The 17,407-nt window shown below is 42.7% G+C and overlaps 1 long non-coding RNA gene across 1 annotated transcript; it reads left to right on the top strand.

The window, feature by feature from the left end:
- The first annotated feature begins 1,437 nt into the window (after nt 1–1,437).
- Nucleotides 1,438–2,958, top strand: LOC109283196 (uncharacterized). Its single transcript, XR_002090291.2, has 2 exons — nt 1,438–1,986; nt 2,754–2,958. It is a non-coding gene; the product is annotated as an uncharacterized LOC109283196 (long non-coding RNA).
- The last annotated feature ends 14,449 nt before the right edge of the window (nt 2,959–17,407 follow it).

The following is a 17,407-nucleotide window of genomic DNA, read 5'->3' as shown; positions in this document are numbered from 1 at the left end:
AATTGAATGAACATGTGGCCAGGTGACCATTTAAGGTGGGATCAACTAGTTAATCACACATTACATGTCACATTTAGATGGGACCTTAGGGCACCTATACATGTGACAGACTTCTGCTCCAATGCATTGGAGCAAACTTGATTAATCAAGTGTCCCACATTTCAAAATGTGGTGAAGGTGTTTTAACTAAAGCTTGTCAAATGAGCTTTAGTTAAAGTGCCCCTGCTGCCATTTTGAAGTGCAGGACACTGAATACACATGACTCTGAGTGCTTTAGTTGGAGCAGCTCTCAGAGCCACTCTAATTAATGCTCCCCCCTGGAGCATGTGTATAGATGCCCTTAGGTATCTATGGACTTTAGGTGCCTCCAGGATTAGTCAACAGCTGAATGGGGAGTCTGTGGGTCCAAATGTGGGTGTAGGCACCAAAAATGGAAGTCAAACAGCTAAGTCTCTTTGCCCAAGTCCATCAAGGAAGTCTGTGCAAGTCAGGAATTTAACTTGAGTCTCTTCAGTCCAGTTCTTTAACTGCAAGACTTTCCTTCCTCTCTCTGCTGAAGGGTTATGACTAAGGCCCCATCTACACATTACAAGTAAGGTGTGATTAACTGGTTAAGTTGTGACCCAGCTACCCATTCAGTGAATTAGTGGTGTGACACAACTTGCTTATTGCTTGAATTTCAACAAAAAAAGTGCAATAATATTGTGGCTTGTTTTCATTGCACCATTAATTGAAAGCATGAGTAGATGCTCCCCTGTGGCTGCAAGCCCCATCAACTGAGGGGCTCCCAGCCACAGGGGTGCACTATCCACTGTCAGTCCCACAGCTGAGAGGGCACCCCACCAGGGGCAGCTTCCATGTGCTGGCCCCATTGCAAACCTCCTCAGCTGCAGGGCTCACAGCAGTGGGAGCCAATGCAGGAGGAGCCCAGGAGCTCAGTCCAAGGCTCCCCCTGCACTGGCAATGAGACAAGACAGGATCTGATGCTTGATCCCATAATCATGCTTTCTGCCGTGCATGTGTGGCATGGCAGGAGGCGTGATTGTGTGGATTGTGCATCAGGTCCCATCACACCTTTACCTGAATGTCTAGAAGGGTTCGTAATTATGTAGAGATTTGGAGGGTAGTGGGGAATGAACAAAGCATACGGGATTGAGATGCTGCAAGCAATGTTTGTTTAAAACCCGCCTGGAAGTGTAACAGCACTGATACATTTACAGTTGGAAATTCAAGGTTATGAAGAAAAGACACTGACCTCTGACTTTAGATAAGAAGTGCTTTAAAATATTGCTGTGGTTCTCATCCATATGTGATGGGTTAAACACCACTTTTGAAGGAGGGGGGGGAAATTGCAACAGACTGGCTGAGACTTAAAAAGCTGAGTTCACGGTAAAATACACTGAAACTAAACTGAGAGGCAATGGATAAGAAGAATGTGGTATTATTAATGCTTATCACTCTTTAGGTCCATACAGTTCAATGACAGTTTGAAAAGGATGTACTGATACAGGATTTCCTGGTAGTTTGACACAGCATGTGGTGGTTCCAGTAAGCCTCTTGCCGAACAAAGCACACCGAGGAACTTCTGAAGCTTCAGTGGATGAATGACAGTGCGGAGCCCAAGAGGCAAGCATTTTATCCAGTCTTTTGTCATTTTTCAGCTAACTGCACTAATGCTTGAGCCACCATCTAAGGAACTGCCTTGTTAATAAGAGCATGAAGCAAATACCTAATTGTTCACAGAGCTGGTGATGTTTCTTTCCAGGGCTTTGGAAAAACTCTGCCACCCTGAATTTTCAGAACCGCTGCAAACCACACCAAGAAAATATTTTTTTCAGGTCATCACCAAAATCAAGTATCTACAAGAGATGGAGGATAATATCATGCTTCAGATGCTGGTCAGGAATTCAGGAAATTTGATTTCATGTCTGCATTCATTTTTGTGTGACCTTGGGCAAGTAGAATCACCTGGGAGGTGCAAATGAGGTATTTATTCACCCCAATGAAGATAACAATACTACTCCATGTGTGTGTGCAAGCTCTTTGGACAGGAATTGTTGTTTATGATGTGCATATAGATGTACAGTGTCTTGGGCAATGGGGTGTTAACCTTGGGAATGCAGGACATTTGAGTGGAGCGTTTGTCATAAGGGGAGAGGAGGACCAGAACTGCAGGAATTTCCCCCTTCCAGGTGATTTTTGCACTTCCACTCAAAATCTGTGAGTATATAGAATACTGGGTCAGTAATGGTCCTTATTGGACTGAATATGTCAAGCACTATTACGTCAAGCAAATAATCAGTAATCTAAACTATGTATCTAGTTTCTCCTGGAAAAGTGCTCTGGATTCCTAGAGTCCAAAGCCAGTTACTAACTCTAGATTTGCAAATAGATCTTTATCTCTACAATGAGCCAGATTAAAATCTGGACACTTTTGAAATCTGGAGGTGAATTTTGCAACCTCAGCCCATCCCTGGTTTTGCAGACTCCTACATAAATCAAAGTGTCCCTTTTCCCTGGCAATTTTCCCATCACTTGAGTCTTCCTTTGCCTGAAGCTGAAGCCTCCTCATAGAAAGCAGCCTCACAATTCGAGAAGTGCTGATTTAGTGCAATTTGGGAGACAAGACAATAACTTGACATGAAACATTTTTCTTTGCCTCAGGGGACTAGAAAGAAGGTAAAGAAGCCCTGGACATCCTAGAAAATAGGGAGAGAAATAAAATGAGGGTAATTAAAATACTTTCTTTGCAGATTCATTGAATCATGACAATTCTGAACTCAAGTCACCACAGGAGGAACAAGGAGCTTTACTGGATCAAGCCTCTGCTTATGAAGAAGGAACAAATGAAGAAAATGTAGCACAAGAATTAACAGTAAAGCAAAGCTTAATAGTGACCCAGATAAAGGGCAGAGTGCTACTCTCTGAATAAAATGGAATAATCAGAACAGCACCAGATTCTGCCTTTCTCTCTTGCTTCCCAGCCTCTTTTTATGGAGTAGTGGGTGGAGTAATGGCATCAAAATTGGGACTTTAGTTGATAGCACACCTGCCTGGAAGCGTTATTTGTTCTTGCTTTCTTTTCACAGCTGACTGGGGAGGAAGGACCCACATGTGTGTGTACATGGAGGGTCTGGCAGGCTAACTACCCCTCTGCACAACTGGGAGGACAGGGCTCACAAATTGTTTGAAGAGATGTGGTTACCTGTATTTGCCTAAAGTCAGGCAGAAAGCAGGGAGGGTGGCACCTTAGAGACTGATGCATTTGGAGAGGCTTACGTTTTCCTAGGTGACAACCTACTTCATTATAGCATCTGCTGCCTAAAAAAAACGTATGCCTCTGAACAAGACAAACTGTTTAAAGACCCGCTACTCAATTTCTTTCTACCTGACTAGTGTTAAAAGACCAAAAAATCTTAAATATATAACCATCAAAAACTGTTAGCATTAAATATACAATAGGCTTACAAATTTACAGATAGGAATTACAATAGCCTGTACAAACTTACAAATAGGATTTACAAATTCTGGTTAGAAATGTAAAGGCATCATATATTGTATGGCCCCTGTATAGAACAGAATCTCTGAAAACAGTATGTTTTATGCCTAGGGAAGCCATGGACTGAAGGTGTTTGAGAAGAGGGTGGAGACTGGCCCGGTATGATATAAGTTTAGCTATGCCTATGTTCTACTATGGGTATTTCCTATGCTTCTGGACTTTGCTAATTGCCTCCTCCTCCCCTTTCTGCTACACATGTCAGCGGATTTTTAAACCTTCCTCAAAAGCATTGGGCGCTGCCTGCAGCCAAGGCTGGGGATTTTGACTGGGGTGTGCCAATGCTCCAGCTGGGACTTAAAGCCAGAGACTCTTGGCTAACGGGAACAGGGTCTGACTGACCACCATATTTGGTTTCAGGAAGGAATTTTACCCCGTGGTCAGATTGGTATGGACTGTGGGGGCTTTTGTCTTCTTCTGTAGTGGGGGACATGGCCCTCTACCTAGGATCTGTTGAGCATATAAACAACCTTTTATAGAAGCATGATGCTGACTGCCATGGTTCCCCTGCTTCACCTGTGGAAGGTTTGGGTGTTATGTGTTGCATTGTGTTAGGGCTGATGGTAATTTTACAAAGAGTTTAGATTATGGATTTTTAGAGGATGGTTTGGGCAGAGTAGGGGGTTGGAGTAGAAGATGTCAGAGTTCCCTTTCAGCCCCACTTCTCTATTATATGATTGTTTGCTCTAAGACTACATTCAGGTTACCTTGCCAGTACGAGATTCTCAAGAAGCTTTGTATTACTAGATCCTATGACCAGTGTATTGTTCAAGTTGCAATGACTATCAGGAATTCCTTGTAACACCTGGCACATAGCAGGTGTGGCTGCTTTTCCAAACACTAGCTTGTTATAGTAACATAAACGCTAATGTATATCAATTGAAGGTCTTATTCTTCCCTTGTCATCTATTCCCCTTTTGTAGGTAGTTTCGGGCTCCCCACGAGTCAATGGAGCAAATGCATTCTCTTTTGTTACTGATACTGATACGCACTCAATACAAAGTTCATGGTAACCTTGAAACCATCAAGGTTACCGCTGCAAAAAAAAAAAAATGAGTATTTTAGGGGTACTTTTTTCACTCTAGTTACATATTGGAATTGGATCCCAAATTTATAAGACCTGAAGTTTTGCCTTTACATTTGACTTTAAAAAAAAAGTACTGGATGAGCTCTGTAAAATCTAAGAATTATCCCGTCTCCAGCACTGCTTTTGTTTTCGTATATTTAAAATTTCTACTATCATCTTTCAAACCATGAGCTGCCTTTACAAAAATGACTAACGTTTGGTTTAGTCCAGGGGTCGGCAGCCGTCTACCAATGGCAGGATGCCCCCTTGTGACCTGGCTGTGGCTGTGGGAAGCCAATCCCCAGCCACTGCTCCAGCCCATCCATGCTCCATGCAAAGGGCTTCTCTTTCACTTCTTCACTGCAGCCTCTGCTCACCCTTGTTGTCAACAAGCTTGGCAAGTAAGGATGATAAGAAAAGACTGCAGTGGGGGAAGGTGAGAAAGTAGCCCTCCATGGACTGTGGAGGGCAGCGCAGATCAGCTGGCCATTGACAAAATCTGAACTGGATTGGTTGGATGCAGAGGATGCAGCCACTGGCATCCCAGGTTACCAAACCCTGAAACTTTAGGGTGATCTTCACAATATTTTATTTTCAGATCCTCCAGCAATCTTATACTTCACAAGCCGGCATAAAAAGAGTTTTGACCAGTCCCTGTAAAATAATGAATGATCTCTTTGCCTTATAAGTTAGCATATCCTGTTAAGTCATATGTTACCTTCACTGTAATGACACCCAGGGGAGCAAAGATACATCCATGTGTTATTTTAGGAGCACTGAGGTTTTCTACAACTTCACCTCTCTAACCAGTCTTCAAAATCCTGCTGTGAAATTTCAGAAGCAGCAAACACTACACCAAGCTCAGTTTTAATTCTTCCTCCTTCCACTTGTAAATGAATCCAACACTTCATTTATTGTTTTCAAAATTTACTAGAGCCAGAGAGGCTTTGTAACGTATTCATGAACATGTACAGGCCCCCTCTCTGCTGATCCCCAGAGGAAAGAAACTACAGTACGTGGACCTCAAGAGCCAAGGCTTTGTAAGGCTGTGCTGGGGGCTATAAAAAGCTTGTATCTTCTGCCAATAACACAGGCAGGGGACCTGAAATACCCGTTGACTGGTTGGTTACACTATACTTGTTGGGATAACATGGCTAGTGGGCAAACACTGTGGGTTAGAAACCACCCTCCATCTCCACAAGGAACTATGTGCAAGGATTGGAGTTGTCACAGGTGCCTTAGACCATATTGTGGAGATGGCCTGATACCAACTCTTTGCAGAGAGAAGATCCAGCATGGTTGGGATGGCCATAGAAACCTGAGGTCTTTTGCTCTCATGCGTTTCATGCAGGGAATTCACAGGACCAGCATCAGGAGGAGGACCCAGACCAAGCCAGTTCTTGGCTGCCTGTAAACCTGCATTGTTGCTGCAGGGCACACAATCCTCATCATTGCAGCATCCAGTGCACCTTTAAGCCCACCTAAGCCTTCCATGGCTGATACCTCGGGGTCGCCTTCATGACTCTTAGGCTTCCATTTACATTGGAAATGTTTCTACCAGGTCTAAAGAAGAGATTGCATATGTAGGCCAGAGAAAACAAGAAGCAGGAACATGAATTTGTAGCTCTGTGAGAGGGGACTCACCTGGGAGGAGGGAGCTCTGAATTTTATTCGGGTTGTATCCAAAATTTATAGAAAAGGCATACAGTGTTCTGCTCTTCTTCACTTGTACATAAATAGTAGCTCAGCAGCTTTGTCCTCCTTGCCAGTCTGGGGACTCAGAGAATCATTGTGCATGTTGCTGCTCTTTTCTGATAGCTAACATAAGATAAACTCGTGAACTTTATTCTGAATGTTTCTAATTCTAAACCTTGGAAGTCCCGGCAGGACCCAGAGGCTGCTATTGTAAATGCAATCTCTAAGTCTCCTGTTTCACAACTTTAAACAGTACAAGCACAGATCTTGCCTTCATAGTGGTATATATTAGCTTTAATCTGCTTGCTAGACAGAGTTCAGGATTTAACTACATGTAATATAGCTGTATCCTGTAGCAGCAGCATGGACTGACAGTGAGGGCATGGGATTCAGGAATCAATGCCCAATTTCTGTTCCTGTCTGCTGGTAGGATGCTGGGTAATCCCTCCACCTTCTGTGCCCTAGTCTCCCCATTTATAAAATGGGACTAATACTCCCTCATTTGTAAAGAGTTTTATGATGTATGGGGAAAGTTGCTATATAAAGAGTTGGAAGTTGTTATTTTGCCTTTCCAGGCAGGTCTCTACAGTCCTGACTAAACAACTTATAGCTGTGTGGTCCATTGTCTACGTTCCTGCTGCACTCACTTGTACATGTACATGTACATGTACATGTACATATACATATGTATACACTGTGCTGATAATGCCATGCCTTTCACTTGCATTGCAGAAAAAAACATTTAAAATGTGGCTCAATATCAATAAATCACCAAAAAGACAGAAGGGAAATTGTGTGACACTAATGGAGTTATTAATCCAGCAAACACTGAAGGTTAAAATGAGGATGTTTCTGTAACTAGACTGCTTGTTAGGGCATTAATATAAAACATAATGCAATTGTAGGCCTATCTTGCTAATGTTGTGATTATAATAGTCTGGGGCAGGTTTCAACCCCCTATAGTCTGTATGGTAATGCATCTTGAAACTAATGAAGTGCAATGTCTTTATGAGACTTTTCATGGACAATAAGCTTAATTGGGAAAAAGGGGTATTAAAATAATGACTTCATCTTCATATCAGTAAACTATGAAGGAGAATTAGAAAACTCGATGATTATGGCTTTGTTCACCAAAGTTTCTAAAACTTCTTTTTTTTTTTTACCTTCATATCAAATAATGTTCTGAGAGGCACTCCATAATTCTTTGGATTTAGAGGAGATTTATGAGCTATATTACCTTCTTTTCATATCTTTCCTAGTCAATTTTTAAAGAAGTTTGTTCTTCCTACTTCTATGCACTTGAACTCCCACCCACAAAAATGTTAGTTTAGTTGCCATAGATACACTCTGACATTAGGCCAACCAAATGCAACATCATTTTTAGGGTTAACATACAAGAGCATTTTCCAATTAACCTCAAATAAGCCTCTACCATTTTACAGCATGTTGCCAGATTATCAGGTAAAATGCTATGCCCTGTGTTATGCAAACGGGAGGATTGGTTCTTCCAGCTTTACAACCTTTGAGCTTATCATTTCAGCAGGTGGAAGCCCTGAGTCCAAATGCCATCCTAACTAACACCAGGGTTGTAGCAATGAGTGGACTTGAGCGGGGGGCCGTGGCCCAGTTAACGTTCCAACCCACCCAAAACTGAGCCTGCTTGAAATCATTGAAGTCTAAATATTTTGCTGATATGTCACACATTTGACTATTGCAGGTGTGCTGTAAACTCATTGAGTTTCCAAATTCCCATTCCAAACTATACTGCTTATTTATGCTAGCATCAGTGTTGCATTGGTCCCGAAGTGAAGAAGAAAATTGTAATCCACAGCCCCAAACAGAAATAAATCTGTCATCTTTATTGTGAAGGGATTCCACATACATGAAGTGAATCTGTATAATTGCAGAGACATTTATTGTGTGCTTTTAACAGGATCACCTGCGCAGATTCTGCATGCATCAACAGGAATCATTTTGCCCTGCATTTGCTATTGTGTTTGGTAGAATCATTATTTTGATTTGAAAGGCAAGGTAGAAAAACAACTGAGATTGAATTCAACAGCAGGAGCAGAGTGAACAGCATCCCCCAGATGAAGGAAAATACTCCTGCTCATAATCGGAGGAGTAGCACACCTACAATCTGGGAGGCAGCGATATCAAATTATCAGCACACACCATGAGAACAAATGCTTCTTGTCTCATTTATCCAAAATGGAGGACATTGTTATGCAGCAGCTTTCCCAAGTTTTATTAGATAATCTTTTCACGTGACTGACAGGCAGCCACCTTTGGATGGAAGAATAAAACATCTGTTTAGCAGCACAAATGAATTTAGGACAGGAAGTGGAGACCATTATTCTGAGCAAACTAACATCAGCAGAACTGGAATTTGGCATGGTAGCTCAGATTAAAGCCCTATTCTCCTTAATAAATGCTTCTATAGCCCACTGTTTTGTGTTTGTTGAGATGCATTTCTATGGGTGCATATATCTTGCTTGCTACTGTGTTCTTCTTTTCCTTTGCTGTTATATACATTGTTATATAAGTTCCCTTTTAGTGGCTGTTCCCAGATAGCTGCTATCTGACAAAGTTTAGAGCCTAATAAAGTCAAAGACAGTCTCTGAGGGGGCTTTGGATTCAACTCTATGCAGTTGGTGCTCATAGATTCATAGATTCATAGATGTTAGGGTCGGAAGGGACCTCAATAGACCATTGAGTCCGACCCCCTGCATAGGCAAGAAAGAGTGCTGGGTCTAGATGACCCCATCTAGATGGTTATCTAACCTCCTCTTGAAGACCCCTAGGGTAGGGGAGAGCACCACCTCCCTTGGGAGCCCGTTCCAGACCTTGGCCACTCGAACTGTGAAGAAGTTCTTCCTAATGTCCAATCTAAATCTGCTCTCTGCTAGCTTGTGGCTGCTTGTGCTCCTACTTTATGAACTTGTTATGTCCTGTCCCTGCTAGTGTTGGCTACAAAGGACCAACTCACAGGATCATCATAAAATTCTAGTTTATTAGACGGATGCAGAAGTCAGATCACAAACCTGCGGGCTGATCGCCTCAAACACACACACATTCATGCGCACACACACTCACAGTAGCTAGCTATGAACACTAAGCACCGATGTCAAGATATACCTATCCCCAAGCACTGGAGTCCACCATCGATGGCCAGTCAAGCCTTCTTTCAGTGCGATGTTGCTTCAGAAGCGGGTCACCAGCTGGTCCTTCTGGCTGGACAGGCAGGGTGCTGATCAGGTCAGAGAGGGTGCCATTGGGGGTCATTCTTCACTGCCTTTTATCCCTCTCTGGCAGACTTTGGTGACTCCCCAATTCTCAGGTTTACCCAATCCAGGGGTCGTTGACCTCATGGGACATCCCCCTTGGTGGTTGCTGGATGGCAGCTGTCAGCCCCAGGGGTCACGTCCGCAGGTACGTGATGAAGCTTTAATTCGCTGCTGTGATGAATAGGGCTCTGAGGGCAGTTGATCGGGGGGGGGGGGGGGAGGCAGTATTCAGTCCCAAAAGTCAGTCTTTGGCATTGATTAGTTCAAACCAGGGCTTCTGTACTCTAACAGTAAAGTTTCAGGGAGTTCCTGGCTCTGTATTGATCCTTTCCTCTCCTTAGTCTGTAGTTTCCTAGGCGTTAATTGCAGCTCCTTAGCTAATTGCATCCTGTCTAACTACTGTGTTACGCAATCAATCAAGATTAATTCAGGGACCCGCTCCATACAGAGAAGCTGTAGTTTGATTCCTGCCCTTGCTAACATTGTTACATGGTACAATTTACCTTTAAACTTCAAGTACATTTGTTACAGAGTTAAAAAGCATAGAATATAAAACATAAAAGAGTGAAATGCCATGGCACATACAACAAATAGACCAAATACAATGGGGGGGAGGGGGACATACTGATGCAGAATACTATTTTATACGCATAAAAGCATCTACAATCTATTTTATTACCAGTACACCTTATGTTCTATTAAAATAATAATAATAATAATATAAAAGAAGAAGAGGGAGCAAGGAAGAAAAGGTAGAAAAGAGAAAGCATCCCCAAATGGGGGCACATACTACAAAAGGGGCTTTTTGCCATATGGAGGGGCTTCACATTGGGGTGGGGGGCAGGCAAAAAAAGGTCTCTTGCTACACTAGTGACAAAAAGGAGCATTGCTACAGTGCAGCTAATCTGAACAATGGAGTGGGTGCCATTGAAAATGGGGGTACAGGCATAGGCAGTGCAAGGCCAGGGCTAATGGGACTTAGCCCCCACAAAACTAATTTTTCAGCGTCTGGTGACAGCAGCAGCAGCACCATCCCACAGCATCCAGTGCTGCTTGGCACTACTGCCATGCCTCACCGCGACAGCACTGTACCCAGCGCTCCTGCCATGCACCCTTCCAAAGCCACACAGCACCAACGCACGCCAGCCCCACAACCACCCTTGTCCCCCCCTAATAATATTTTCTCCCACTGCTACTGGGTACAGGTGTTCTGGTATATCAGTATCACATAGCACAAACATATTTTTCTCTAGCTAAAGAGAAACTAGAAGCTCTACTAATATTCTGTACTATTAGTGCTATATTAATCCATTTAAAATCAAAGCAAAAACAAATATAACTTTAACTGTACTCATTTGCTAGCTTATATATTGTTAAAAAATAAATAAACTAGGCAAAAATAGTCCAAATATATTGTTTTACTAGTCCTGTAGTCATTACAGTTAAATGTACATGTCTTATTCAGATTCAGAAAACAAAATCTATTCTTCCTAAGCATCTTGACAGTGTATCTAACACTTCACTGTTGATCATTTCCACACCTGAGTTAAAGTTCACCTGAATTAATATTACCATACCTAAATTAAGGATTTTAGCTAGAACTAAAACAGTCTGCAGGGCTGTGAAATAGAAAAGCCAGGAAGAGCTAACAGAGAGCAAAATTGCAGAAGAAAGGATAGCTTGATTAATAGAACATCAAGGCCATTAAACAGGAGACAGGGTTGTTATCACCTGTAGAGTGAAGAGAGATTAGCAGGTATCAGGTACATTGAAAATGAGACAATTGACTCCCTCAGCACTACCTAAATAGAAGTGTGGCTGACTCTCCTGGGTACCTGGTTTTAAAATGTAGGTGTAGCAGGAATCAAAGAGGGTGTAACTGCACCATTGCACCCCCTCCTGCTGGATCCAGCCCTGCATGGTATACTGTCACTTGCAGGACACTTGTTCACAAAGGGTTATTTTATACTGCCACGATGTTAGATTGGGTGAAAAAAGGATGGAGCACCCATCACCTGCTTCTGTCCTTTCGAAACTCAGAAGTACACCAATGAGGCTGCTCTGGGGTTACCCCCAGTGCCAACAGGTCTCCGAGTAACTCGGAGAGAAGATTGCAATGTTAGAAGGCCATGGGAAATTCTATATATTTGTGAAAGTGATGGTATACTGACAATTATGCAGTTTACTAAATGCTCGATTCATGCAGCATTTCCCCCCTCATTCTTTTCTTTTATTTTAGATCTGACATAGATGCTAACTACTCTAGCTCCTAAAATGGAAAAAAAGAGAGAGAGAAAAAAAAAACCCTCTTCGTAAAACGAAATCAAATCTGAAAGTAAAGGTGGTGTGAAATTGCTGTGTGAAATGCAAGCAAAGGCAATTCATTTATATGCACGCAAAAAAAGAGAAAACAGAACCACAGGCAACATTTTAGCTACAAGACCTTGCACAAATTATGAAAAAAAAACCTGACTCTGGTTTGAAGAAGGCCTTATGGCTACAATGACTCAGTGAGTTTCATTTCTTCGGGTATGTACATTTTGCAAGCTCCTGTTTTCTTATTTTCCCTATTACTATATACAAGTACCTGAAGGATTTAGCAGAAAAATAAAAACCCAACTATAAAAATAAAAGGCCAACTAACCACTTTAGACACTTGGAAAGAAGCCCATGAGATGAGATTAATTTGCAGCTATTCCCATTTAGACATGAGTCAAATAAAGGATGGTATGATAGATGATGAGACAGTAAAATGAGGAACATTTTCATGAAACTGCCAGGCAAATATTACAAGTAGCAAAAAGGATTACCTTTTTAATACAGCACACAATTTATCTGTGGAACTCATTGCCACAAGATATTACTGAGCTGAAGCACATATTAGGTTTCAGAAAAGGATTAGGCATTGATATGAACAATACAAATATTCTCTGCCATTACAGTACCTGAGATGAAACTTAACTGGTACTTGTCTAGTGCCGGACAGCAGAGTAGTTCAGTGGTTTTCAGCCTTTTATATTCAAGACATCCTACCATTACTTTTGTGAATTGACTCCCCACTTTTAAAACTTATTTATAACAGTCTTTGTCTCCTTGCAGAGGTGCAAAGCAGCAGGAGTGGGGAGCAGCCAGGCAGGGAATTCCTGGGCCTGCGTTTATCTGCTTAAATCTTCACACTTCACACTGGTATGCTTCAAAGGACCTTTTTACCCCATTACTATAGCTGAGAATCACTGAACTAGACAGAATATTGAGCTGATTAGTATGAGAGCCCAGAGCTTTTTTGTGATTTCTTTTATTGGACCAACTGTATAGTTGGAAGAGAAGTTTGACAAGCTTTCAGACTTCTCATTCCTTATCTGGATCATTATACCTACCTACAACATTTGAACCCTGTTGCAAATCATGGGAGCAGAGACCGTCTCAAAGAAAAAGATTCCAGAATACTTTAACACAGGTAAAGCACTGAATATTCTCTGCAGTATTTTCTGACAATATTTCCCCTAGCTTCATTCTCAGAAATAGCTGGATTATTTCATCTGTATGTTAAAAAAAATATAACCCAAACAAAACAAAAATCCATCCTTGTGAGGCAGCTATCCCACACCAAGCGTGGTAAATTCTGCCCAAGCTATTAAAGTTTTAGCAAAAAGTTACAGGGAACAGAACTGTCATGCACAGCTCATGGTGTAACCCAAAGAAATGATGGACTGTTTCTGCAGGATTGGAAACTCTATAAAAATTATTGGTCCCTTATCCTTGTGGCCCAGTGACATACGTGTTGAGCTGGAAACCACATAGGATTCATGCCTTTCTATTGTTTTTCCCTTCAGCCTTCTTTCCTGTTTCTGTAAGTGATGCTGTACATGATGTTAGACTTGGCACTTTCCTCCTGAGCCCCCAGATGATGGCAATAAAGCTTTAGAGAGGTGACAAGAAGACTGAATTCATATCTTTTTCATCTCAAGCACCTTCCATTTGAACATGTGAAAAATATTAGCTTCACACCGACCGTCTCCAGAGCGACTTGTGCATCTCCTGGGACCAGTGCAATGGTATAAAGAGGACAGAGTTCAACCAGTAAGATTGAATTGATATAAATTCATCCTTTCAGCTGGAGGCCATTCCTGCAGTCCACTCTCAAACAGAATTGTTAGTGACTGCTGTCAAATTTTGAGTCTGGTCTTCAGGACCTGGCCTGTGTGTGCCAAATACAGCCCCAAACACAAACACTTTACTCATGGGTTTTACAGATGTATGCTGACAGAGGAATGGTGTGACTCAAAAACCTGGGTTCCCTTCCTGGCTCTGGAGGGAAGTGTGCTCACCAAGACTGATCCCAGCTGCCCCCTTCCCTTCAACCACTTCCCGGCTCTGTTCTTTCTCTTCCCCATTCCTCTTCCTGGTGCCACCACCATTCTAATTGCCTACTGTAGCAAGGAGCCCTGGCCCTGTGACTGAATGGTGGCATGGTCCCTTTGGCTGCGTCCCCATGAGTGGGAATGTGAATTTTCCAGGGATCCTGGCTGGACCCGGTTTTGCACGGTACACACTGCTGCCACATGTGCTGCCCTACTTTTTTTTGGTGTGGGTTTTTTTTGACCCCAGGTCAAGAAAACCCCATGCTGTTATGTAGCAACATGGGGAATGCCTGCATGTGCAGTGTATAGTGTCTGGATGTGCCCTTTGAGGTTTGTGGCTTGGGCGCAGGCAACCAGCAGAGCAAGATTAAGAAACAGCCTTGTGGGCAGGTCAGCCAGTAGGAGAGTCACATGACCAGAAGAGGGTTCAGGCTTGAGCTATATAAGCCCAGAGCCTGCGCCAATCAAGGAATCTAGTCCTGAGAGCCAGCAGGGCCCCTGAAACACCCAGGAGTTAGCGTAAGCCATTCTACAGGCCAGGGAACAGGGGAACCCTCCCCAGGGCACAGCAGAAATGATGCTAATCAGGGAAGTGGCCTAGCACAGTGGGCCTTGGCTAAAGGACCAACCAGAGTAGAGGGACAGGAGCCAGAAAGGCAGAAACCCCAATATAGGAAGGAAGGCCTGAGATGGCCTTGAGACTTAGGGATGAATGTCCCACCAGATTGGTAATTCAAAGCACCCATGAGGCATGGGGTGTGATGTAGGGATGGATAGGAGCCATGCAATAAACTGTTAAGGCATAGAAAGTTGAGGGAGTTGACCACAGGAAGAGAGAGAGCACCATGGACTGGCCAGTCTCTGGGGACAGCCTCCCTTTCATAAAAGTTTCATCAAGACGTGGCAGGTGAGAAGGCAGGGTGAGACCCAGAGAGAAAAGGCACATAGAGAGCCTAGCAACGATGAGGGGTCTTCAGGAGGCATCACCGCACCCCCTCAGGCACCTAACCTGTCCTGAGTGACTGATGTCTCCTGAATTTGAGGGGGCACCCGCAGAAGCCACGGACCCTGTCAGAGGGGGGCACCAGCCCTAGTGACAGCATCAGTGTCAGCCATCAGGGTGGACACCGGCCCCATCACAGGAGGGCACCCCCTACCAGTCACCTACGTAACCTGTTATATCTACTCATTATCAAGGTTGCAGTTGTGGTCCTTATCCCAGTCTTTCTCTTATCTTTCCATCCACATTCAAATCCCCCCATATTCAGTTCCATTCTTCCTTCTCCTTCCACAAAGTCCCAGTTCCCCACACCCAGCCGTCAATCTAGATTGTCTCTGCCTTCTCTCATTACCAGCCTTCCCTCTATTTTCTTGGTCTTGCCTCAGTCTTTTTCCCTTCTTTCCCAGTCACAGTTTCCTACCCCAGAAAGTCCTATTATCACCCCTCTTGCTTATTACTTCCAGTATTCCAGCATCGCTTCCAAACTCTTCATCCAGTTTCACAGTTTCTGCCCCCCTCTTCACAGCTCTTTGGCCCAATTCCCTTGTTCCTCATATAGGCGTCTTTCTCCTCTTCATTCAAGTCAAGCCTCTTCCTCATCTAGACACTATCTGGGTCCTGGAAGAGTTTCATTAGGAGTATAAGAGAGACAGATTCCCTGCTTTCAGTTAAAACACAGCCTACAGCATCCCAGAGTTGCAATTGCAGGAAAAGTCCTGTTCAGTCAAGAGCTATAGCAGTCCCAGCGCACACATGATCTTCAAGAAGCAAACCGATGAATGTGCGCAAACTGTAACTGTTTTCTACAGGTTTGCAATTTGGTCAAATGCATGCAGATTTGCAGAGGAACACAAATGGCACAACCCTGACAAAAATGGTGCCCCGATGCCAAATCTCAAGTGTGCGCTTCAAAGTTTAACAAAGTTGTAAACAACCTAAAAAAGGGTCTGATCATAAGAATTGCCAGACAGACAACTTTAATAACGGGAGTTGTTAACAATACCACCTACAATATAGCCTAATGGACAAATGGAAGAGGATCTTGCTGATATGGCAGTAGGCCTCAGGAGACTGAGATCATGACAGTCCCCATCTTGACTTGCCTATTTTGCCATAGAGAAACAGATCTCCTTACTAATTCTCAGAATAGCACCCAGTGGGAGGTGACTGACTAGCTAATATTTGTGGTGCTCCTTTGCTGATTTGGATAAAATCTGTTGTCAGGGATCCTAAGATAGTTACCTTGACAACCATAGGTGATGCATGATTGTAATGTACATGACTACCCTGGTACTTCCAGTCCTCACTCAGGTGAAGCCCTGTCCATCAAACCTGCATACTCTAACTACAGCTGTCGAAAAAGCCCAGTTTACATCAAGTTTTAACTAGAGCTCAAGTTCAAAGCCAAATCTGGACCTAGGCTGATATTTATCAGTGCAAAAAACTCATGAAAACAAGCAAACCTGCAACATTTTCACCACACAATACACAAACATATAAACCTTGTGAGATGCTTTCTTGAGTTTTGAGTTGGGGGTGTTGGTTGGGTTGGTTGGTTTGGTTTGTATTTGGGGCAGAAACCTCCCTGAGGACAGTGATAGCCTCATGAGATTTTTGGACAGGTCCCATTTTTAGTCAAAACCACAAGAGTCAGTTTGATATAGACATTCAACATGTCATTTACAAATTTAAGTAAATTTGACATGTATTGAAGTATTTTAAATAGCACCACAAATGTCCTAGGTTCTGTACAGGAGATGCAAGAGCCTTTGTCCCTGCACACTTAATATATACATAAGTATTTCACCTAGCGAAAGCAAACTGAACCAAGAGGTGACATAATGGAAACAGGGAGTTCACTGCCATATGATTATGTGAATACTGTTGTTTATACTCTCTCTCTTTATATATATATATATATATGTGTGTGTGTGTGTGTGTGTGTGTGTGTGTGTGTGTGTGTATGTACACACACACACACACACACACACACACATATATATTGCTAAATGGATTTTGTTTCCTAACACTAAACTAGGTGAAAATGTAGTTTTCAGGGGAATGAAACTATTACTGAATTCAGATTGAATTCTGCAAAGCGTTGAAGCAGAAAAATGAAAAAGTTATGACATTGTTGAAATATTTCCTTTTGCCATTTTGAAACAATGTTTCAAAGCTGTTGTTTTTTATAAGAAACTTTGCAAGATTTTTCCCTACCTTTTCCACATTAAGTGTGCAGGGACAAAGGCATGCCCTGTACAGAACCTGGGACACTTGTGGTGCTGTTTAAAATAATGCAATAATTCAGTTGCACAAGCACAAGACAAAATGGCTCATTGTGAGTTAAATGAAATATTTTAGGTCAACTCCAGGGAATTTTCATTTTTGGTTTTAGTTTTACTAAAAAACACAAATAAAATCCAACGTGTTCAGACCAAACGG

This window comes from Alligator mississippiensis, chromosome 4 (genome assembly GCF_030867095.1).
Source record: "Alligator mississippiensis isolate rAllMis1 chromosome 4, rAllMis1, whole genome shotgun sequence".
Lineage (NCBI taxonomy): Eukaryota > Metazoa > Chordata > Crocodylia > Alligatoridae > Alligator > Alligator mississippiensis.
Note: the sequence above shows the minus strand (reverse complement) of the source record. Positions and strands in the feature narration are given on the sequence as shown.